Source organism: Fukomys damarensis, unplaced genomic scaffold, assembly GCF_012274545.1.
Source record: "Fukomys damarensis isolate Sample0158 unplaced genomic scaffold, DMR_v1.0_HiC HiC_scaffold_6, whole genome shotgun sequence".
Lineage (NCBI taxonomy): Eukaryota > Metazoa > Chordata > Mammalia > Rodentia > Bathyergidae > Fukomys > Fukomys damarensis.
Genome location: NW_022900918.1, coordinates 24,233,350 through 24,259,505, shown reverse-complemented (window position 1 = coordinate 24,259,505; position 26,156 = coordinate 24,233,350).

Here is a 26,156-nt window from a genome sequence, read left to right as displayed (position 1 = left end):
TTTTTTTTTTTTTTTTTTTTTTTTTTTTTTTTTTTTGGTGCCGGGGATTGAACTTGGGTCCTTGCGTTTGCATGGCAGGCCACCGAACAGCTGAGCTAAATCGTCGGGCTCCCAGAAGTAATTATTAAAAGATCAATTCCTCTTGTAGTCTTAACTGTATTTGTTAAACTTTAATTGCTTATATATTCATTACACAGTATTCCAAACAAATCTTGAGTAGAATAATTGTGAGTAAAAATTAATTTGGGTAACAAGAGAATAGTATAGGGCATATACTTGTTTTTCCTTTTCTGTAAACTTTCATATTATTCTGAAGTTTTTAAAATAGGGAGCTGCGGATTTAGCTAGGTGGTGCTGGTGCCCCGAGTTCGATCCCCAGTACCAACAAAACAAAACAAGCAAAGCTTTTAAAATAAGTTCTCCTGATAATGTGTTCATGTGATTAAAAATTGAAAATACTTTTACACTAATCAGAGCTCATAATGTGTTCTAGAGAGGAAAAAAAGAGAAAACTTTCCAGTATGTATACTACTCAGAGTGGAGAATGACTAACACGAATTCATCAGCTATAACATAATCTGACACAAAGGTCTGCATTGATGTGGGAGTTAGTCCTATCATTTCATTTGAAAGATGCCAAAACTGAAGTCCAGTTTATTTAAAAAAATATTCACAGAGCAATTCAGTTATTTGCGAGCTATATTAAAGGCAAATTTTAATATTACTTTATTTTAAAAATGTTTTAGAAATAAGATATTTTCAAGAAATAGTTATAGAAATAACTGACATGCTTCATGCACATATGAACATAATCATTTATTTTATAATCCTAATTTTATTGGATTTAAAAAATAAAACAAACACATGAAAATCTTTTAATGATTCCTAATATTATACACTTTAACCACACTTCCCAATATATTTTTTCAAATAATAAGAATATTCTTATGTCTAATTACTTGTTCTTTATGGATTTACTAATGATATGAATTACTGATGTTTATATTTTAATGTATTTGATAATGCAGAAAAAATCTTATGTATAATAATTGGAAAAACCTGCAAATTTATCAACTAAAATAAGTAATCTCTACACTCTGAAGGTTTTGGCAGAATGACTGTGAATTCTGGTCCATGTTGGGCAATTTAATAAGTTAACAAGACCCTTTCTAAAAAAAAAAAAATTATGAAAGGGCTTGGGATACAATTCAGTGCAAGGAGCCTGGGATTATCCATACATTGCTCCCTCTATCCCCCCACAGAGATAAAAAGGAAATGTAGAATAATTGTCCACTATATTAGTAGTTTTTCACAAGATAAAATAATCTTAATTTCTGGAATATCTCCCTTTTTTGATATCTAAATTCTCTTGATAAAACTAATTTCCCATAAAAATTATGTGATTTTATGTCTTCTCACTCTAAGAAATGGTATAAAGTCAGATATTTTCCTTTGGGCCTCTTAAAATATAAAATCTATGCACTTCAAGTGAGGTGAAGACAAAGCATGGATATCAAATCACCTTGCCTCCTCAGCTAGTAACTCATGAGTTTTTTAGGGATTAGGTATCAATCCCTGAAGTCCGTATGTAAGGAATCAAAACCCCTTTTCAAATCTATTTTAAATTACTGCTTTGTGAAATTGACATCCACAAATATCAGAGTTAGTCCATTCTATTCTTTAAATGGATGCCTCACAGGAAACGGTTCTCAACAGTTTTGTACACAACATAATTTGGTTAAATCATTACATCTAATTCACATTGTGTACATATGTATTGCATGATTAAATTAAACTAGTTTTCCTACTTATTAATCAGAATTTCATATAAAAGTTCTCTTTTGCTGCTAAAATATTTTCTATATCCCTAACAGCAATTCCTTCTGCTCATCCTGGAATGAAAGAGTTATAAATGATAATGCATTATTATTGTATTTTATATTTGCTCAGTTGCCTCATCTTAATTTTGAGAGATGTAAAACAAAGAACAAACTTATGCAAGCTTCTGTTTAGTTTAGTGTTAGTATTTAGAGTTCTGATGACCATTGCCCTCTTAAACATATCTCCAAATGTAAGTTGTCTGCAACCTGTATTCTTCTTTATTTAACCAATATGCAGATCAACTCTTATTAATATTCATACAATGTAACAATTTTACTAAACACTTCTTGAGTTACTCTCAACTGACACCATGCTTGTTAGTTGCCTAAAAGTTATTGCTGACAGTGACGCCTCTCCATGAAGTGAGAGACATTTTCAACTGCTTGCTGAGTATTTCCATATAAATGCCCACTATACATTTCAAATTTCCACTAAAAAAGTAAATGTCAAATTATTTTCCATCTACAATTATTTATAACCTCTAACAGTAAATTCATCCAAGTGTTTTAACACAAAAAAATCTAGAGAAAATTAGTGTTCTAATGTATTTTAAATTTCCCACTTTTAGTCAGTCATGCATACATTGCATCTATATTAACATATTTCCAGAATCCAACCATTTGTCTTTGTCAACTGCCATTACTGTTTTTCCAGAAAATTCTACCAGTATATATCTTGTATACAAGTAAAAAAACCTCTTAACAGCTCTCATTTTTATAATTATCTCATTGTGATCTCTCATTATTAAATCTTACTTCAAATAATCTGGTTCATATCAAAACTGTATGACTTCCCAAATTACAGTTATTCTTGAAGTTACCCACTGCGCTTGCCATGATGAAACTACCTTCTGCATATCTAAGCATCTAATAGTACAAACAAGATTTCTCTTCACTATCTCATGTCTGTTGGCCTCTTTGATAGTTGTCCTAATGCCAGCTCCGCTAGAAATGCTTTGATAACTTATTTACAGGCCTAACTTTATGATCTTCTTATAATGAAATAACAACAATCAGAATTGCTCTTTCAAATATAAAACTCAAGAAAATGGAGAAGTACAAGGATGGGGGAAGAAGAAGAGAAGGAGTAACAGGAGGAAAAGAGAGAAAGGAAAAGAACACAATGGAACAGAAACACACATAACAATGTTTCTCTTACATAGGGTATTTGGAAACAGTAATTATTACAGATAAGACAGGAATAAAATAAGTAATCAATTGCTTCACCTTAAAGCCTCAGGACAGTTTCTCAACAGAAATATAGTAAATACACAGCCTAGCATCCATAGAAAACATCAGAGAAGTGGATACTAGAGAGTGGAGGGCTGAGTAGTGGGTAAGAGTCAGACACATGAAGAGCAAACTTCTAGTGCATTCCACACTTGCTTAGAAAAGGTATAGGAAGAAAATATATGAAGCTGCGGAAATAAAGAAAAATATTCAGCACTCACACTTAATACACATCTTCTAAGTTCTATACTTTTAAAATAAATGGAATCAGTACAGATTACTCTGAAGTGTTTCATCCTAGTAATGAGGAAAATTTAGATCTTTACTAAAAGCTGTATTTTTTCCCATTTTACAAATATGTATTTTAAACATGAAAAGACCAAAAAACTCAGAGAACTTGACCAAATCCCAGAACAAAGTTCAAGAGGTTTAGATTAAAAAGTATCAATCACAGTACAAATGAAATCACAAGTTTAATATAGAAGGCAAAATTACATATTAAAAACCAGTCCTTAATTTAAGGATATTTAAGCAATCAAAACTGAACCAACATCATCACAGATATTAGAATTCACAAACCGGGATAATATATTCAAAATTTAAGTGCACATGTAAAGGTTATTACTCTAACCAAAATATAACGTTTTGCAATTAATATTATAGTGAGTGATATCTAATTATAGTCTAATACATCATGCATGGAATATCAACAGAAAACCAGATTGTAGAAGAATAAATTAATAAATACAAAATGTATCAATATAAATGATCTAAAACTGTACATAGAAAATACAAAATGAAGATAAGATCAACATAATATAGCAGTTGTCAAGTGTTCTCATATATGTTTCATTTGTAATTTGAAAGGAGAGTAGGTAGGATAGTAGTGTGTAAAAGGATTTTTAAAGCAATGCTCAGATATTTTCAACCTGATTAAAACTGTTAAGCAACAAATCCAGAAGTGCAACGGAATTCCAAAAGTCCCTATGAATTATCTCTTAATAGTCACATCAAATTTGAATTGTTCAAAGGTGATAGACACACTTTATGCATGAGCATAAAATGTTATGGTACAGCACATCAAAGGATGTAAGTCAAGACAACAACAGATACATGTTCACTAGAAACAATAGAAGTGAGTAGGCAGTAGAGCAACATCTTTTCAGAATTGAATTAGAAATGAGCAAACAAAAAGAAAAAACAGAAATTCTCAACCTAGAAAATGAAATCTTTCAAGCATATAGAATCTCAACAAAATATCAACACATAATGTCTCATTTATAATGTTTTGAGTAATGTATGGTTTTACATTTAAGGTGAGTTTATTATAAAAAGTCAATACTTGAGTTTTTCTTAAAAATCCAGTTCAAAAATTCACAATTTTAGGTGCTTTTAAAAAAGTACACTAATCTTAAGCAAAATAATTGTTTTTAAAGTTACATTAAAATCTAATAATTTAATCGTGCTTAAAAATTTACTTACTTAGATATATTCTACCTGACTTGGAATTTGTGACTTTTTTCTATTTAATTTGCACTGTGAAGTTACTATTTACTAGTATATTTATTTTTTTTTACTTTTTGGGCTGGGATCACAATTTACACATTTTTAATAAAAATTTTATCAATTTTTATAGCTTATGTACCAAATCCATGTGGTTTGGAAAATGGAATAAAATGTTTCACAGAGAATAGCAACTCTGTCATGATTTAGAATACTTTGACCTAGATAAAAGCTGTTTTAAACACTTCGTAACTCAGCTATTCCAGTGATTAGCTCAATATCTCAGCTTTATACTACTATTTAAAATATATTTTATTCAATTCTTTTTCTTATTATTTCAATTCTCAGTTGACTTGGTTTTAAGATGAATGAAGATTTATCATACAATCCTCTTCCATTTCTCTCAATTTAGATGTGGTTTTGACCCACTTTTCTTAGGTCATTTGATGAGCAGTAGATATAACAATTTCAATTTCTGGATCCACCAAATATAATGTCCAAAACCACTTCGCTTTATTTCTTCTTTTTATTTTTCTGTCTGCTGCAGTTATAAAGCTGCACTTTTCAATGAGCACTGTTATGAGATTTTAGAATGTAATCATTGAAAAAATCAAAATATAATAAATACACATTTGCAACATACATAATAAATATTTACTAAACTCAAGCACAGTGTAGCAATCTTACAGTGATGTTTTTTCTCCTATACATAACTTGAGAACTTATTTTTTACTTTATATATGTTATAAAATAGACTACATATTACTACTTTTTCTAAGAGGAAAACATAATTTCAAATAAGAAGAATATTTTTCATAATTTTCAAGACTTTTCAGTATTTAAGTGTAAATTGCTTTTTTCCTGAATAATTAAAAAAAACACTGTAACAAATGTGTAACAATGAATTTATTAAATTATTATTGTTGGAAAAGTCCTCTATTTTGATGATATGGAACTCTGGCACTACAATTATTTCTCCAATACATTAAATATATCACTTCATCTTTTTGATACACTATCATTTCTATCAGAACATCAAAATATGTATATCTATGTACTATTGAGTCTGCTCAATTTTTCTACCTATGTGTCTTAGTTATATTTTAACAGAATTATATTTTTGAAATATCTGCTTCTATATGTTTTACTGTATTTTCTCCTGTCCTGTTTCTTATCATAAAATTTAAAAAGTGTACATGCAAAACAGTTTCACACTATCACACAGCTTTTGAAAATTACATTTAATTTTTTTCTTCATGTCATTATATCTGCCAATCTTTTATTTAGTTTTGTCACATCTACTGGAGAATTTCTCAAAAAGATTCTTTGTTAGTGTAATTGCTCCTACCATTTTCATTTCTTTCTTTTTTTAGAGTTCTATCATTCTTTTGAAATTTCCAACCTGTTAAGTTAACCAATTGCACTTTTAAATTCATCTCTTAACAGATTGATCATAATCATTTCTAAATCGATGTCCAGTAGTTCTATAATTGAAGTAATCTCTGATCTTTATCCTTTATTTGGTTTCCTGGTGATCAACTTAAATTTCTAGAGCATTTAATGAATTCATAGCTTGAATTCACAAAACAGAAAATTAAGGTAAATGATGTTTATGCCTGGAAATGACTACATGTCTTCCTAGACCTTTAGTGTGGGAAATTGAGTCAGTCATTCAGAACATAAACATATTTAGGTGCTGTTGTGCTTGCTATGTTTGTCTTCATTTGCAAGTTTCAAATTTATTTGATGCTTTTGCATTTGATAAATTCATCAGAGAATTTATTCAAAGTTTGAGTATCATTGATATTTTTCTATTGCTTCATTTGAGATTTGAATTCTGTAACAAGGATAGCAGAGAAGAACTATATGAAATGTATGTACAAACTGGTATGTGAAAATACCTGAAATAGTTTAAAATACTGACTGTCCAGCTGAATTGAAGAATTAAAAATGAAGAACATAATGATAATTTTATCCTATGCATACACAAGTCTTACTTATTCCTAGCAAATCTATTAAGGAATTTAAATGGCTAAAACATTAAATTAAAATATCATTTAAACTTTTCATTAAAATCAAAAAGTATGATCAATACAATGCAATGATGATTAGTCCTAAAATTCATAATAAACCAAGAGTGGTAGAGAACTTCTTTTCATTGAATAGTGGATACCAGATACAAACAAAGCATAATTACCACATTTAATATTAAAAGAAAAAGACTTTTTAATTGGATAATGAAGATTACTAGAAGATGTAAGATTTTCCTCAATTTTTTTCTTAATGAATAGTGAATCTAGAGAATCCAGAAAGACAATGAAATGTTGAAAAATATAGGGACTGAAAAGAAAGGTTCATGAATATAGTATTTCCCTGACGATGTAGCTTTCTTCACAGAATAACTTCAGACAGTTACTTTTCTGTTGTTCCATATCCCTCCACAGAAAAATCAGTTTGGGAAGAAGATTAAAAGCAGAAAAGGGGAAATTTTAGCTCATTAGGAAAAGGATGACATACAATATGCTTATCATTGCTTAGACACAAAAACCATTTTAAGCAAAATTTAAAAGTTGTGCTCTACAAAATATATGGTTTAACAAAATTATCTTAAATATTGCATCTTAAAATATCTAAAACAAATACGTTCATTTACAAAATAATTAAAGGAATCACGTATACTTGCTTGCTGCTTTTACGTCTTTGAGAAATGTCTGCTCATTTCAGATGTCCATTTTTGAATTAGGTCTTTATATTTGGGTGGCTGATTGTTTTGAGTTCTTTATATATTCTAGAAAATAGTCCTTTGTCTGAGGAGCAGATGGTATAATTTTTTCCCACATTATAGGTTGTCTCTTACTTCTGTTTATAGTTTCTTTTGCAGTGCAGAAGCTTTTTAATAAGATGAGATCCCAGTTGAAAGCAGCAAGCAAATGTATGAAACAATGTTCCACATCACTGGTCATTCAAGAGATGCAGATGAAAAGAACACTGAGATTCCACCTCACCCCACAAAGAATGGCTGCTATCAAGAAATCAACCAATAACAAATGTTGGCTGAGTTGTGGGGAGAAAGGAACCCTTCTCCACTGTTGGTGGGAGTGCAGACTGGTGCAACCACTATGGAAATCAATATAGAGATACCACAAAGATCTGGGACTAGAGGTTCCATTTGACCCAGCCATCCCTCTTCTGCATATTTTTCCAAAAGAATTAAAAGAATCATTCCAGAGTGATCTATGTACACCCATGTTTATAGTGGCACAGTTTGTAATAGCTAAAACTTGGAAACAGCTCATTTGCCCATCAGCTGGAGATTAGATAAAGAAGATGTGGTTTCTCTATAAAGTGGAGTACTACTCAGCCATAAAGAATGAGAAATTAGACTCACTCATAGGAAAATGGAAACATATTGAGAATATACTCCTAAAGGAAATAAATAACTCACACATTTGTAAATACCTAATAGTTTCTCTGGTGTGAACAACTATAATGGTACATAAGATTTGAATGATATAATTGACAATGTGAAATAGGAAAAAAAGGGCTAAAGTTGTAGGGGAAATGTGAAGGGTAAGGGAAAGGTAATAAGGGAAAAGGAAAAAAAAACATGAGAAAATGAAAAAATGGAAACAAAGTATTTGTAAATAGGGAAGGGAGGAGGGGTGAAGGAAGGGCAAGGACAAGGGGTAAAAATGAGAACCAAGACCTGTCGTGTAAAGGTACAAGATCCCAATGATGAATGTAACTGTGCTGTATATCTAAAATGTACCAATAAATTCAATGAGAAAAAAAGAGAATAATGTATAATATAGTTACTGCATCTAAGCGAATTTTTGAAATGAGAATATTATAATGGAAAGTCTTCACTAAAGCAAAATGAAAATGAATAGAAAAATTTCCACTCTATTTCAATACAAAATATAGAAAATATTCCTTTATTTAATGAAATTTTTGCTTTGTCCTGAGTTCTCTACTTCAGAATTCTCAAATAGAATTTTTATGTCATAAATGTGTCATAAAATATTAATTTAATAATTCTAATTATTCTCTTGTATTTGTAATTTATGTCTTACATATCAGCTGTTTAATATTGTGTTCATGATATTTGAAGTGTTTCTCTTACTATACAAAGTTTCTGGGCTGGGGATTTAGGTCAGTGGTTCCACCTCCTGACTTGCAAGGACAAGGACCTGAGTTCCATGCCCAGTACCAAAAAAATCAAAGTTCATCTCATTTGTTTATAATTTTTTTTCAGAATTCTAATATGTAATAAAAAGTTACTATAAATTTTAGCAATGTTTCTTCATTATTCTTTCCCTCAAAATTGGTTCTCTAACATAGCATTCCTTCCTGTGTTACATGAATTTTATTTTTCTCCCACCCATATCAGCATGAATTGCTTAAAACTTATTTTCTTTATTGGAGCTTTCTTTGACATTAATTTTTTCATTATATATCAGAGTTGAATTATCCCTGACTTTATCATTTTTGTATTGAGTTCCTGTATATACAGAAATAAATGTTCAGGAATAAAGAAGATGTTAAAGATCAATAAAATAAATTAACTAATATTACAAGTAAATTAATTATTCATTAAACTTTTAATCCAGCATACTAAATTTGGATTTATATGCAGTATATGTGTCATCAAGCATTACTATTTACATTTAAGTATACTTTAATTAACATAAAGTTAGTTTACAAATTTTTGAATTTAGCTTCTTAAGTATTTCAAGCTACACCAATTTAAACAGGTACATAAATTAAAGAAAGATAAATCAGAGATAATACACATTGAATAGTACAATAATATATATAATATATATTATATATATATGTATACACACACACATATATGTATAGAGCATATAAACTGTGAGCACGTCTGTTTGGGTTTTTTTTTTGCCAATTTTTCCCCATTTATTTTGTGCCCACACTCCTACTTCCTCTCTGGTTTCTTTTCACCTATTGATATTTCTCCTACTATACGCTTTTCCCATTGTACCCTTTCCTTTTACCCTTTCTGTTCTAGACTCCCCTCCTCCAACATCCCAGGACAATATAGTCCATAACGGTTATTGACAGAAGTATAAAATTATCAAAACAGTATTTAATGTTTTTGATTGCTGAATAGTTGGTTCTATTGATACTGCTATAACCACTATCATTTCTCCCCTAATAATATAGTGACAAAGTAATAAGTTGTGTGGCTTGAAAGGGTAGGCAGTAGCAGTGGACAAATAAAGCCAAGAGAGCATAACTAGAAAACAGTCTAACTGAAGAGTTCCTTATAGAAAGTAAAAATTAAGCAGTTCACAGAGGAAAAAAAAATATAGTAAGAATAACTTTCATTAATAACTTTCAATTAAATGACTTTAATTCAACTATAAAATACACAAACACAGACTGAATTAAAAAATCACTATCTAATAGTCCAGTGCCTTCAAGTAAAAATGTAATTCAAAATGCAATTCATGGACTAAAAATCAAAAAATGGAAAACCATTATTCCAGGATTTCAAAAGCAAGTAAGGATAGTAATCTAACTCTCACACTGAGTCAACTTCAAGTCAAAATTGACCAGAAAAGGCAAAGAAGGTGACTGCATACTTGTTAAAGGAACAATTCAACAGGCAGTGATAATAATCATAAATATATATGAACTGAACATTGGGGCACCTAACTTCATAAAGTGAACACTGGCGGTCATTAAAGATTAAATAACCACCAATGTAGTCATAGTGGGGGATTTTCTGTGTATTTTCACAGAGAAACCAACTAAACAAAAATAAAGAAATAATATCAAATATGACCCATACCTTCGATCAAATCAACTTAAAAGATATCTACATAGTGTTCTATCTTAGTACAAGATCATGCACTACACATTCTTCTCATCATCACATGGAACTTTTTCAAAAATAGACACCTTACAATTCCATAATGCATGCTTAAAGAAATAGAATCTTGTCAGATCATAAAGAAAAAAAAAAGAGAAATCAATTGCAAAAGTAACCATGGAAATTTCACTAACAGCTGGACATTAAATAACTCACCCCAAAACACTAATGAGAAAATGGAGAAAAATTAAACAACTCCTAGCATCAAATATAATGCCATTAACTACATACCACTCCCTCTAGGGCTCAATGAAAACACTCCTAACAAAGAATTTTAATGTTGTGAATGCCAGGAAAACAGAATGAGCTCAAATAAATAATCTAATGCTGTTACTGAATAAGCTAGAAGAATAAAAATAATCCAAACCCAAACCTAGCATAAGGACCAAAGTCATAAAGATCAGAGAAGTAATGAATAAAAGTTAAACTAAATTTAAAAAGTCAATACAAAGAATCAGTGTATTGAGAGCTGGCTCTTTAAAAGAATAAACAAAACAAAAATACCCTTAGCCAAATTTACCAAAAGAAGTACAGTTGATAAACCCACATCAACACAATGGGAAAGGAAAAATGGTGATATCACAAGTAACACCCCTGAAATTCAGATTATTACTATGAAAAATCTTACCCCTCAAATTTAGAGAATTTTGAGCAAATGACATATTCCTATACTCTTATGTATTACCAAAAGAGAACCAAAAGTTAAAAATGCTGAATAATCTAGAAAAGGGAAATCAAATTGAAGCAGTAAGAAATATACCTACCAATTAGGAAAAGCCCCTCTTGATAGATTCACTTCTGAATTCTACAAGACCTTCGGGGATGATATAGCACCAATGCCTCTAAAAGTCTTTGATGAAATTGAATGGAAAGGAGTACTTCCAAGGTCATTCCTGGAAGGCAGCACAGCCTTGATTTCAAAACCAGACAGAGATTCAACTAAAAAAGAAAACCATAGGACAATCTCTTTAATGGACATATGTGCAACCATCTTTAAGAATATATTGGCAAATAGAGGACAAAAATAATAAAAAATTCTTACACTATGAACACATAGGTTTCACTACATAGATGCAAGGATGTTTCAATATAGGCAAATCAATAAATGTAGAACATACTATTAATAAAAACAAGGACACAAATAACATGCTTATCTCAATAGATGCAGAAATAGCCTTTGATAATATTCAACATCAGTTTAGGATAAAACCCTGAAGAATATAGATACAGCTATCTCAATCATATAAAAGCCATTTATTCCATATCAACATAATATTTTCAAAAACGGTGGGGAGGAGATCTTTCCCTCTAAAATCAGGAACAAGACAAGAATGTGCACTGTCTTCATTACTGTTCAAGAGACTACTCAAGACATTACTCAGATATATTATTCAAGGGAAGGAAAAAAAAAGAGGTACATAGAGGGAAAAAAGAAGCCAGATTATCACTACTTACAGATGTCATCATCCTTTAAGGAGAAAGGCTAAAAAGTTCTGTCCAAGCACTGCTACAATTAATTACCATATTCAGCAATATAGCCGAATACAAAATCAATGTACAAAAATAGTGTTACTTTACCCCATTAATGAACTTACAGAGACAGAAATTAGGAAAACAATACTATTCATAGAAACAAGAAAAATCATATATTTAGAATTTAACAAAACCAAGGAAGTGAAAAAATTCTGCAACAAAATCTATAGTACTCTGAAAAGGAGTTCAAAAGGAACATCAGAAAATGGAGATATATCTACTGTTACTCAATAGTCAGAGCTGACATTGTCAAAAATGGCCATTCTCAGAAACAACAACAACAAAGACACACAGACACACAGACGGATTTAATTCAATCTCAACCAAAATGCCAACAACATTCCTCTCAGAACTAGATGGTTCACTCCTAAAACTAATATGGAAAGAGAAGAGATTCAGAATAGAAACAGAAAAACTGGGTAACAAAAGCATTTCAGGAGAACACAAATCCAGATTTCCAGTTCTATTACAAAGCTGAAGTGATTAGGAAAGAAAAAAAAAAGAACAGCATAGAACTGGAAAAAAATACACATATGGATAAATGGAACAGATATAAGATGCAGACCAACTCCACGCTTGGTGACCTGATCTGTGACAAAGCACCAAAATCATACACTAGTTCATAGTGGCACAGTTCTATAAAGGGTATCTCTTCCCAAAAAGTGTGTGGACAGTGACTAATCAATAGGAAAGCGTGAGTGAAAGTTACATGGTCTAAAGAACAGTGTTAGTGGGGAGTTTTGGCTGGTGCTTCTATTAGAACTTTGATTCCAACAACTGAGCTAGAAGAGGGGGACCTGTGATGGTGGATTGTTATAGTGCTTTGATCCAACTAAATTGGCTTAACATAGTCCTGGATGTGGAAGACCACCACAAGGAAGGTCACAATTGTACAGAAGAGAAGTGGAGAAGAGAGGATCGCTTTTCTTTCTTCAGAGGAGCTCACCTTGGACATTGTCTCTTCCCCTCTAGCACAGACTCTTTAGCCTTTCCAGCCAGACTCTTCATCCTCTAAAACCGATCTTTCAGCCTCCCAGAGTAGAGCTTTCAGTTTTCTGGAGCAGATACTTCAGCCATGCAACACAGACCCTTCAGCCTGATAAAACAGACTCACTATAGTGAGCTCCAGGCTTTTGACAGCCATTTGGATCCACAGTAAACAGACAGACCTTTATACTCTTCTACACTTGGGCAGCCATTGTAAGCCAATCTTCCAAAATTTTATGTATTTGTATATCTTGTATTAAATCTATTTTTCTAGTAAGCACTGATGGACACAGATTTTGTTACCAAAGGTGGGCTAATGATGAGTGGTACCATTGCTACTTCCACTTGATTCCTAGACCTGTGAATTCTGGCTATGGAAGACAAAGTACTATATAATGGTTGCTGACTCAAAGAATGTACCTTCTTTTGAAGAACCTTTCCCCAGTCCTGTAAGCTATTGCCACATAGCTGGCACTGTCACTGTATCTTCAAACATTCCACTATTCGACCAATCCAGCCACTTCCAGATGGAGAGGAACTTAGTAAAACTAATGAATTCCAGTAGCATGAGCTTATTGACTCACTTCTTTGCCTGTAAAATATTCTCCTTGGTAAAAGGCAACATTGTGTGGAATTCGATAATGGTAGATAAGGCATTGTGTGAGTCCATGGATGGTAGTTTTGGCAGATACATTATATGCAGCGAAGACAAATCCGTAACCAAAATAAGTGTCTATGCCAGTAAGGACAAATTTCAGTCTTTTCCATGATAAAAGTGCTCCAATATAATCAACCTGACACCAAGTCACATGTAGATCACCCTGGGGAATGGTGCCATCCCAAGGGTTGGTCTCTGTTGTTGGCTCATTGAGTATTCAGCAGAGGCTATAGCCAGATCAGCCTCGGTATGTGGGAATCCATGTTGATGAGCCTATGCATGACCTTCATCACTGCCACCATTCCCATTCTGTTCATGAGCCCATTAGCCAAAGACAGGGGACAGGGATGGGTTAGCTCCACGGTTCTGCCACCTGTCTCTCAGGCACAAGGTGAAGAGTTTGATCTCTGGTTAAAAAAAAGAAAAAGAAAGAAAGAAAAGAAAGAAGTTGCCCACTACATAATGAGTCATCTCATCTATTGTTAAAATCCTGAGGTCACTTTTTGGTGAGCTTTTACATGGGATACAAATATTTTTACATCTTTTGACCAAATGGAGTTGTTGACCCACATGCCATTCTCCAAATATCTTTGTCACCATTTTTTTAGTCATGTTCCTTCTGAGTTCCTGACCATTGGCTACAGTCCATCAACCAGTGAACAGTCACACATCTGGACATTTCTTCTTCCAGGCAAAATCTTCTACCAGGTGCACTTTCTGAAGTTCTGCTCGTTGTGAAGATTTTCTTCACCACTGTCTTTCATGGACATGAAAGGGGCTCTAATGCTGCAGCTGTCTCATTGCAGGTGGTGCCTGCATAATGAGCCTAACTCTAACCCTAAGTTTGGCCCAGCTCTTCAAGCTACTGCTTCAGTTAGGATATGGCTTTGTAGGAGGCCTGGAATTGGTCAATCTTTTGCTTAGTGGCCCAGATTGCTGCAGTGAAAAGAGTTACTAGACAGGTGTGAGGTATAACTTTTGACAGGTTTTTCACCTGGGAGTTGTATTAGGGAGGCCAGGATTTGAGACTTGGCTTTAGGCTGCTTTTTCTTTTAGAGTTCTCTGTTGCACATCTCCATTGTTTAACACTTTATACAGGGTGTTTTTGCTTGCTTGTTTGTTTTTGTAGTACCGGGGATCAAACTCAGGTCCCTGAGCTTCCAAGGCAGGAGGTGGAACTACTGAGCTAAATCCCTGGCCCTGTTTAAAACCTTAAATGCAAGGTTTACAAGCTCCTGTTGTGGTGATTGGGGTCCATTTTCTAATTTTTGGATCTTTTTGCAAATGTCTGGATAAGATTTGGAAATGAAATAGAGGTGTAGAAGAATCAAACACTCAGGAGAGTTAAGGTTTATGTTTGTATATGTAATCATGACCTCTGAAAAAAGGTTCAAAAGGGATGGGTTTTTATGTGTCCCCTGGGTGATTTCTAAGAGGTGCTGATATCTGACTTGTTTATTTTTACTTTTTTTTCATTCCTGTGGGAGGCAAGTGATGGTATGATTTCAGTCTGTCCCACCAGAGTCACTAGTTGATATGTCCACACAGGGTCTCAGAGTTCAGCCCTGGGGAACACTTCAGTTGCCTCAGTACGCCTATCAAGGGGTTGGCGCTGCAACTCAATGGTGTGTTTTCCAGCTGTCCACCAAATATATTCCCTTTAGTCACCTATAAGGGTGGACAATAAGATAACTTAAATATCCCAGCAAGTGGGGTCATACATCTGTATAAGTAGGAATATTTCTCTTCTGAAGGTATTGAGAGTTTCTGAGAAGGATCCCATTCTTTGTTGGAAACATTCTAGATCAGCAATTGAGAAAGAAATGCAAATTGAACCCTCAACACCTGCTACCTCATGGAAGCATAGTATGGGATGAGAAGTGGTCTGGGGAGGTATCTGGTGAGACGAAAGAGTGCAAGAGAGCGTCTGTGGGGTTAAAAAGGGTGGGTCTGAGGAAAGAGCTGTGCTGGAGGAAGTGGCAGGCAGCCAGATATTGGAGAAGAGGAGAAGCATTTAGAGGAGGGAGAGGCTGGTGATTTTGAGGAAGTGAGTGGCGGGAGAGCAGAGAATCATCAGTGGGATCAAATCATCAGCAGAAGACAGAAGAGAACTGCAAAGGCAAGATGTTTGGTCAGGAATGGGAACAAGAATTTTTGTTAGGCTAGAGACAAACTAGGAGGTTTTCGTTTGATGAGAAGATGATTTTGGAGGGAGGCGAGAGTAGGAACAAGGGAAGGTTGTTCAAGAAGGTCAAAAGGGCGTTGGATATAGGGAACCTCTGACCATTTTCCATTTCCCTAAAGGAAGTTAACAAGATCTCAGAGAATGTGGAAATCAGGAATACCTTCAGCTAGCCAGCATGACTCATTATTGTGTTTGTACTGGGGCCACACAGAAGTGGAGAAAAAAGATCTCGCTCTCTCTCTCTCTTTTTTTTTTTTATATATATAGAGGATACAGCAGAGCAGTGCATCTCCCAATGATTTTGGGAGAAAATTGCCCATCACAGGGGAATACAAAAGTTGACCAGGGTCAGGAAACAGGTCACCAGGATATCTCCCTGTGATTGGCCACCTGACCAGTTGGCATCGTCTCAGAGAGCTGGACGAATTTGTTCTACTTGCTGAGAGGAAGCATCACTCCTAGTCAGAGTGCAACAGGTACCTCTTTTATGGTGTTCTCAAAGAGAGAACAGGGAGGAAATAAATGGGGCAGCAAATCAGCTTTCTTTGGGTGCCAAGAGAAAGTCCACCAGGCCAGAATCTTACCCTTCTACTATGTTATTTGAGGTCTGTTAGGATGGACCCTTGGATGGAGTTTGGAAAATGGGAGGATTTTGTGGAAAGGAAGAGGGAGTTTACCCAGTTGGAAGGCGAGGTTTGAAAGTTGCCTTAGGGGCTTTTGAGGGTTCACCAAAGGGGAGCCTGGGCCAGAGCTTTGCAGTCCCACCACAGAGGTCAATGGAGCACCCACAACCAACTCTTTGGGAAGGAGGGTAACAGGCTTAGAAATAGTCTCTCAGGATCTAGGAATAAGCTCAGGATCAGCTTTTGGTGCCCATTGTTTCCTAAATTGTAAGAGAGCCCCTAATGTGGGTTCCCGTTCCAGGATTGTAATGCCAGATGAGTGGGAAAGAAGGGATGTAAACTCAGGGGTCCTAGCAGTTGTTTAGCTAAGCCAGAGGTGGCAGGAGGGAAACGGGGGAGGAGAGGGAGAGCTCCGTTGGAGCAGAACAGAGAAGGTGTCTCTTCCAGGATAAGAGGCTTTTCACACTGTGTTTTGGAGGGCTTTTGAGAGAATGGGTCAGAGAAATGATAGGCTTGCTGTTTGGTGATGTCCTATGTAACCTGCTGACATGTCTTCAGAGAACTGCGTGTGACCTGCTAATGTGTACTCTGTGCCCTATTCCTCTGTCCCCTATAACCTGCTATTATGCCCTCTGGGGACTTCTTGTGACCTAAGTAAACTAAATCCTGTTTCTCTAAGATGGCAGGTGCGCTCACTTGAATTGGCGATGTCTCAGTCCTTGCTCTATCAAGATCTTTTTTTTTAAAATTGAGTTTATTGGTACATTTCAGGTATACAGTACAGTTACATTCATTATTAGGATCTTGTGCCTTTACACGACAGGTCTTGGTTCTCATTTTTCCCCTTGTCCCTGTCCTCCTTTCACACCCCGCTACCCTCTCCATTTACAAACATTTTATTTCCATTTTTTCATTTTATCATATTTTTTATTTTCCCTTATTACCTTTCCCCTTCCCACTTTTCCTACATCTTTAGCCCCCTTCTTCCTTTTTCACATAGTTTTAAACCATTGACCTGGTAGGCAAGACAGACTCACATGTGGTGAAATTTAACAGGAGCTCAGGCTGGGGAGTCTACTGTTACTTTCATAGTATATCTTGAAATGGATTAAGATAAACTAGTTGGATTATGTCCTCCTTGATAAAGTAAAATGACAATAGCGAAATGTGTTTAGTTCTTCAGACATTTAGTGATTAGATATTTTATATTAAACTTATCTGCCAACTTTTTAAGTCATCAATTTAAAGATTGATAGCCTTAACTTATAATGCCTTCATGGCCTTCATGCATTAAGGCTGTTTTCAGAGGAAAAAGATAATATATTAAAAAAATTTGACTCTACATTTGTAATATGAAAACTCTTTTTATAAATGTGAACTCTGCAGCAGAAACTCATTAGTATAATTATTCGGCATAGATAATGTGCAATTTGAAAACACCAGGTCTTTGATCCCTAACCTTTCAAATCTCTCTTGGAGCTTCTGGAGCTTTTTAAGAGTCTATTAATGTCTCATTTTTTTAAACCCTGGACTCTTTCTTAATTTAGCCTTAGACAGCATATATAATGTAAAATAGAAGCCTGAAAATTGATAAAGAAAGACTAAAGTAATCAAAAATTGATGGTTAGAAAAAATTGGTATGCAATAGAACTAAGTTTAAAACTTGTAAATGCCCTTATAAATTTTATAAGATCATAAAGATTCACTTGAAAATTGTAATAAAAAATATCTCAAAGCCTTGCTATGGTTCTGTAGATATCATATACTGACAGAGACAATTTTAATGTTTCCATTAGCTTGATAAAATTTTAGAATGACGTCTGCCTTCCTCTACCCATATCTAACCCTATCCTTATGGGCCAGGTGGACTAACCAAAAACACAGCCCCACCTCCTTTACTTATAAATTTTATATTTTAGAAAACTAGGAAATTCTTTATTTTTGAAGTATGAATCTTTTCATGACTTTTTTTCATAAATCAGGACTGTCTCCCTCAAGAACCTGGGAAGCATTCTTTTCTCTTTCTTTACAAATATATATTTGCAGTAATTTGGTACATGATTTATCAAAATGATTAGATATGATACATAAAATTCCTGATTTGTTTCTGAATCTTTAAAAAATTATTGACACAATATTTGTACATGCTTGTGGGATAGAGTGTGGTAGTTTGATATACTCATATAAAATGTAATGATTAAATGAGGGAAATTAGTATGCCTTCTAAAGCATTTATCAGGTCTATGTGTTGGAAAGCATTGGGATATTTTAATTGCTCTGCAGTATAATTCATGGGATGCTATAGTTTCCTTACAGTGCTACAGAACACCAGAATAATAAAAATCATTCCTTCTTTCTTTATTTTGGTACTGACTATCCTCTCCGAAACACACCTCCCAATTATTATTCCCATCTTTGATGACCATTATTCCATTCTATTTTACTATGAGATTGATTTTTTGTTTTAGCTTCCACAAATGAGAGCGTACATGCAATATATGCCTTTCTGTCCTCATCTTAGTTTACTCAATGTGATGTCCTCCAGGTCTGTCCAGTTTCATACTAAGTACAAAGAATTTATTAATTTTTTATTACTTAAAAACATCAATTATGCATATGTAACATATTTTTCATCCACTTATCTATCAATAGATGAATCAGTTATTTAATGCCTTGGATATTGGAAATAGTTCCATAATAAACATGAGAGTACAGGTATTTCTTTGATATACCAGTTTAATTTCTTTTGGATGTATATTCAGTAGAGAAATTGATGGATCCTATCATAGCATTAATTTTACTTTTCTGAGGAACCTCCATGCTGTTTTTACACTAGGTATAATAATTTACATTCTTCCAAATGTGAATAAACATTCTTGTTTCCCACAATCTAACCAGCATGTGTTATCAGTAATGATGGGAGCATATTTATTTCTTTACCTGCCAAACTGCAGGGGTGAGCAGAAAAGATCTCAGAAGCTTTATGTTGAGTGAATAAGCATTGCATGATGCATGATTTTATTTAAATGAAATTGTAAACAGTGTTAAATACAATACTGTAGGGACAGCATTAGAGAAGTTACATGCACAATGGGGGGATACAAGGAGGTACAATTAATCATTTGAAATGATGAGAAATTATATGCCATGTCTTTCATGACTATAGCATTATTGAATATATTTGTGAAAAATTTAAACACTTAAATTTAGCCAAATTTTTATAGGCAAATTATAAAAATAACATGAAAATAAACATTTATCATTTACTTAAAAAGCACTTCGCTTGTCATAAACCAGCTACTAGATATGGACCATCATGTTCCTTCCTCTTAACTCATCCTTAAAATATAAGGAAGTCTTGTGATGCACATTGGAGACTTTGATAAGAGGACTTAGTTCTTTGGATATTCAGGGGAGGGAGGAGTCTGTAATCATGAATCCGCAAACTTGGAAAATACTATCTGAAGGACATGTAATTTATACATTTATATATTTATAAATTTATATATGAAAAATATCAGAGCTTTTGTTTAATAATCCACAATAGGCTATTATTCATTTCAGATTAAGTCTGAATTTTTGACATACAACAATTTTTATTTAAGAAATAAAAATAATTTCTAGAATATTCTTTAGAAATTTGTGGAATTAAGTGAAGAGTGCCAGTATCTAATATGGAAATTTCAAAAAGTAAGAAGAGGAAAAACATGGAAGAAAAACTTTTTAAAGAGACTAAATATTTTTTACCATTATAGTACACTCAATTTTAGATGTTTGAATTTTAGAAATGGGTATGCATCCTTTAGAAATAGAATATATTTCTAAAATATCATAATAGTAACAGGTTGAAGTATGTTAAAATACATTTAAATGCGAAAAGGAAAAAAGTAATCTCTAGAATGAGAAAGTTACATCAATCAAAAATATTATATAGCTCAATTTTCTTAGAATTTTTTAGTGCTATAGCTTGAATTTGGAGTTTAGGTTTCAATACAAGTTTCACAATAATTACTTCCTTTGACCAAATAACACAGTCATGTGAGGGTAAACTACTCTCAGAATATTAGTGTTCGACTCCAATTTTCTTTAAAAGAATTTCTTGACATTACATTTTTTTTAAAAATGAAAATAATAAAATGAAAATAATTTCACTTATTAAACATCTTCTGCAAAATATCTATTTTTATTTGGAAAACATTGCTTTCATGAAATAAATGGTTTTTATTTGCCATAATTGGGAGAGTACATAAAGTAGTCAATATTTTCAAAAATAATTTAAAACTTTGCAATATCTTTTTTTTGTTGTTAAACTACTATTGATAATCCCATCACTTGAAATTCTTTCCATAGATTTGCCTATTCTCAACTTTTTATTTAAATGAAATTACATAATATTTCCTATTTTGTATATGGGCTTCTATTTATCTTAATATTTTAAAGATTAACACATACATTTTTCTACATTTAAGGCCAAGTATTTTCTTGTAATAGATTAACTACATTTTATTTATTTATTCATCATTGTGTGACAATTTGAGCTGTATCCACTTTTTAATAATTATGTATGATGCTACTATAAATATTCATGTAAACTTGTGTGCATATATGTTTATGAATATGTTTTTATCTCTCGGGCATATATCTAGGTGTTAAATTAATGGGTTTTACGGTAATGTATAAATTTAAATTTTGGAACAGTGGTCAAAATGCCAAAGTAATTGAACCAGTTTAGAATTCTACCAACTATGTATCGTTTGAAGTGCTCTGTATAAGGTCTGAATAAAAGTCAAATATGTCATTTGGAAATATTTCCTTCCAGTATGCCGTTTTTCATTTTAAGTTCAGTGTATTAGAGTGCTTTCCTGTTATTAAACTACAAAAGCTGCTTTTCTCCACCCTTAATTTCCTGGACTGCTGGCCATCGTTGCTGGAAGAAGGCAACACTCTCCTCTGCAATACACTTGAGCTTTCCTCTGTAATAGTGTCCCGCTCTGCTGTTACTTTACTCTCTGTTCCACCACTTGTTTCCTTTCAGTTCCCTTTGATGGTTCCTGCTTCCGTCTTGACCTCCTAATTATCTGGTGACCTAGATTCTGTCTGTTTCTTTTCTTGTTAAACCACACTCATTTTCTTGATAATCTCATTTGGCCTAATGAAAAGAATTTCAATTTGTATGATAGCGATGTTCAAATTTTTCTTTTTAATTGGCATTATTCTCTAAATTCCAGACTTGCATATCTAGTGATTTTTAAAAGTCCATTTAGATATCTAGCATATATCAAAATCTAAAAGTCTAAAACTGAAATGTTTAACTTCTCCCCAATCTGTAACTACTCCTACATTAATCAATATATACTGTACACTTCAGTTGCTAAAACTAAAAATCATGGAGCTCATTTCCATGTTTTAATTTGACTCAAACATCAGATTCAATCTACAAGCTTGTGGACAAATCCATCTTCACATATGTGCAGTTCAAGTCCATGTCCATATCCCGACTGGAGAAGCCCCTTCATGTTATAACTGAATTTATAAAATCGCCTTCTACCTGATGCCCCTGATTATAATATCATCTCTTTACTTTTTATTCTCAATATTAATTCAGATTTTGCACAAATGTAAGTATAGGCATTACCTAATTTTATGTTCTCTATATACATTATATTGTGTGTAAAGTTTTTGTATGTGTGTTTGAGCACATTCATATTTGTATACCCTACCCATATGCAAATACACATGGACAACTACACACACTCACAGACACACAAATATATGCAGTTTTTTAAGGAAGCCAAAAGGTATGATTCGTTTCAATATTTCAAAGTGGTTCCTTATTTCATGTAGTTAAAAAAAGCCAGTACATCTCTTATTCATACCTGCTCTCCTGCTCCTGTTCTCCACAAACTTTTTTTTTAAGGTGGAGGTGCCAGGGATCAAATTCAGATTCAGAAACAACTTTAGGAAGTACAATACCACCAAACTATTTTACCAGCCCAGCATTTTACTTTTTATCGAACATAATGGTTACTCTCTCATCATAGATAATTTGTGATGATTGTTTCTCTGCCCAAAACATTCAAAATGTGCCTCTTCCTCTGAAAGTCAAATCTTTTCTCTAATATTTTCAGGGGAGAGAATTATATTACAAACAAAAGCTAATCTTTTTTTCCATTGCAGGATTACTTCAATCCTCCTCAATATTCAAGGCATTTTATTTCTCCTATTGGTTATATAGCTCTACAGTATGTTGAAAATATTATACTTGTGGTAAAATTATCTATTGCCTATCCTACTGAAAAAAATTCACAAGATCAGATAATTTTTTTTTCTATTTTACTTCTTAATGAACTGCAAACGCTAAGAAATTTTAGGGCTGGGGATTTAACTCAGTGGTTCTGCTGCGTGCCTTGTAAGCACAAGTTCAATCCTTGCAACCCCCACTCCAAAAAAGAAAAAAACAAAATAAAACAAAACTAAGAATTTTAAGTCTACTTAGAAAACTCAAAAAAAAACCCGAAAACTATCTTAAATACATACATGGGCTCAAATTACGTTATTTGTATATATACAAAGGTACTTTAATTTCTTATTTTCAACTACTTGTAGTTCTTAGTACTATATCAAATCTTTTGTTTTAGATGAGAGGGACAGAGTACTTTGAGATAAACATACACACAGAGACACACATATTTATGGCTTGGATATTTCAAAAATAGTAACAAACAACAAAAGTAAGATAACTAAAATTATTTATTAAAGATGTGGTGTTGTGACTCAGAATCAATATTGGAGCTTTGCAAGTAAATTAGAAAAAGATAAAATATCCTTTGTCCTCTGAGGTTACATTTTAATTCAATTCAGTAGAGTCAAATTGAGTTATTTTAGTTTATTTTAGCTGTAGTTTTAAAACAACGAATTTAATCAAACCATAATGTTTAAAGAAATGTTTACTTATTAAAGTAAATCAACTATAGCATAGTCTTCTGTACTACCAGCACTTTGATCTAATACTTAGTCTCATCTGTGCTCCTACAATAAACTTCACAGCAAATAAGAAGCAAGGAAAGAATTATAGCCTTTCAGCTTTATTTAACTGATTATTATCTTTATTTTACTGATCCATAAGTAATTGAAGGGCCTCACAAGTACAAGGTCCCGAGTTCGATCCCTGGTAACAACAACAACAACAAAAAAGTAATTAAACAAATCAACGGTGCACCATAATAGAGATGGGCTTTATTACATACTTACTCTCACTCAAATAATTCCCCTCTTCAAACACATTTATGGGATACCGTTGTTCTTTCAAAAGAAGTTCTGGAAATCCTTTTTCATGAGTGCTTTTAGCTGTGTTGTTGTGAGTGTCTTGGTGTCTTAAATTAGGCAAAATATCTAATATTCATGTTCATTTTCATTTTTCGAAATGGAACAAAACCACACTTTTCCAGATCTGGTGAATACGGTGGATGAGAATAAACCACAAAGTTTTTAGGAGCTGGCCTCTCCATTGAAAGGTACTCAGCAGCAGCGTTAACAATAGTTTTAGAGTTGTCCCTATTCATGGAGCTTTCAAAATTCTTAAGAATATACTTTAGGAAAAGATTATCCTATTTCATTAGAAGAGTAGCTCATCACAGAAGAGTTAGTCTATATTGTGGATAATTTTGAAGGTTCTGAGAAAAGTTCTGTTTTTTGTGTAAGAGTTTAGCTTTCCAGATAAAATGTTTCCTTGCAATTGATACATTGCACAGCTATCACAATATTATTTGATAAAGACTAAATCCATAGTAATATTGTAAAAAGTCTACTAATTATATCATACATTTGTTCAAATCATAAAAACCACACCATATATTTATACAAACTTATTTACATAAAATACACATTTTTAGTAATGGATAGGCCGGGTCAAGAATATTCACATGTTAAAGAAAGCAATAAAATGGAAGTGATCTCAATACAAAATAAAATCCTCAAAAACCTCTCATTTTTGACAAATTCGGTTTTAGATTTTGATGGAGGATGACATGATATATTTTATAATTTATACAAGTTAAAATACTATGTACTATTTTTCTTGTGAATGATAAGAAAATATACAACCATCTAATAATATTCTTTTATTTGTTCCTTTTTATATTTTCTTTGTTCCTATAATTACATATATTCAGTAAATAATTGTCCCTGTATCACTGTAAGGTGCTCTAAATTTTTATTCATTTACAATGGATTAATTTTTAACTTAGTTTTCTACTATTTCTACAAATAGCCACAGTTCTAGACATATATTTTCACTTTAGTTTTATTTTAGTATTAGATAGTGTATATGACATGACCACATTTAATCTCAAATATTTCAAAAGCTTATTTGATCAGGAGAGTTTATGTTTATTTTCAGAATGAGAGCCTGAGATTGAAACAATTAAGTGAAAGCTTTTGCACATGTCATGTGGATCAATATCCAATTTGTCAAAGCAGATCAAATGGCAAAAATTGGAATCAAGCCACTGAGGAAACTAGATTCCACCATTTTAATGCGGAAACATTTAGATAAAAGGAAAACTGGATACTTTGAACATCAGTGAAATTAATGTACTATAGTCTTCTGTCTTGCTAACATTCTTCACATCTATGTCACAGGAAAAACATACTTATTCTTTACCAGATTCCGTTTGGTATAGTCAAGCTCATTGTCTACCTTGTAATTGAAATCCATTTCAAATAAGGCTCATATTAATCTGAAGAAGTATGAACGGATAAAGTATCCTTGACAAACCTCAAGGTGTACAATAGTGAGCAAATTAGAATGATCCCAATGAATACTTTGATTGGAAATGGCGGTAAATAATTTAGAGGCCAGAAGTTGATTTTAAACTATTTTTGAATACTGCTTGGTTAGGGACATCCAGGTTGCCTATTCTCAGAACGAAAAGTATTATTTTGACAAATATTGATTTTATTATATTCCAAGTGACTCCACAGTTTTATTTACTTCACTTTTATTGTCTTCAGCTTCTTTCACTTCATCTGTTTTCCATTCAAATCCTTGGGCACTTTCACCAAAGTCATTAGAAAGTATTGAGGAATACCCTTGGCTGTTTTAGTAAAATTTTAGAGATTACAATATTTTCTAACAATTTAAGCAGACAGTAAATTTTAACTTAGGCTGTAGAAACCTTTTTCAATTATTATTTCCTGAAAACCATTGTGACCCACTAATTATAATCCAACCTATATAACAGAATACTAATAATTAGTTTCCTGCAATGCTTTCCTCTCTAGATTTATTTTCTTTTGAGACTACTCGGTGTGCTATGAATTAGAGCTTCATTAAGACCTCTATTAAAAGAGCAGAACGTGTCTAGGAAGAACTACCTTAATTTTTAAGTCTTAAAACTTGTTTCAACACTGAATGACTCTAAATTATACTTTGAGGTCAAATATTATTTGAGAGTATTATACTGACCTAGAATAAGAAATTGTTCGTTTTTTTTTTACCCTGGCAAATTCTGTATCTTCTTTCAACTGTTTTCTTCTCATGATCACACCCCGTTTTACATATAGACTACCATACTATTTATTAAAAGAAATAAAATGCCACTTCTGATATTTAGCTCGAATAACTCTTAGTCCAAATGTTAAAAAAAAATGTTACATA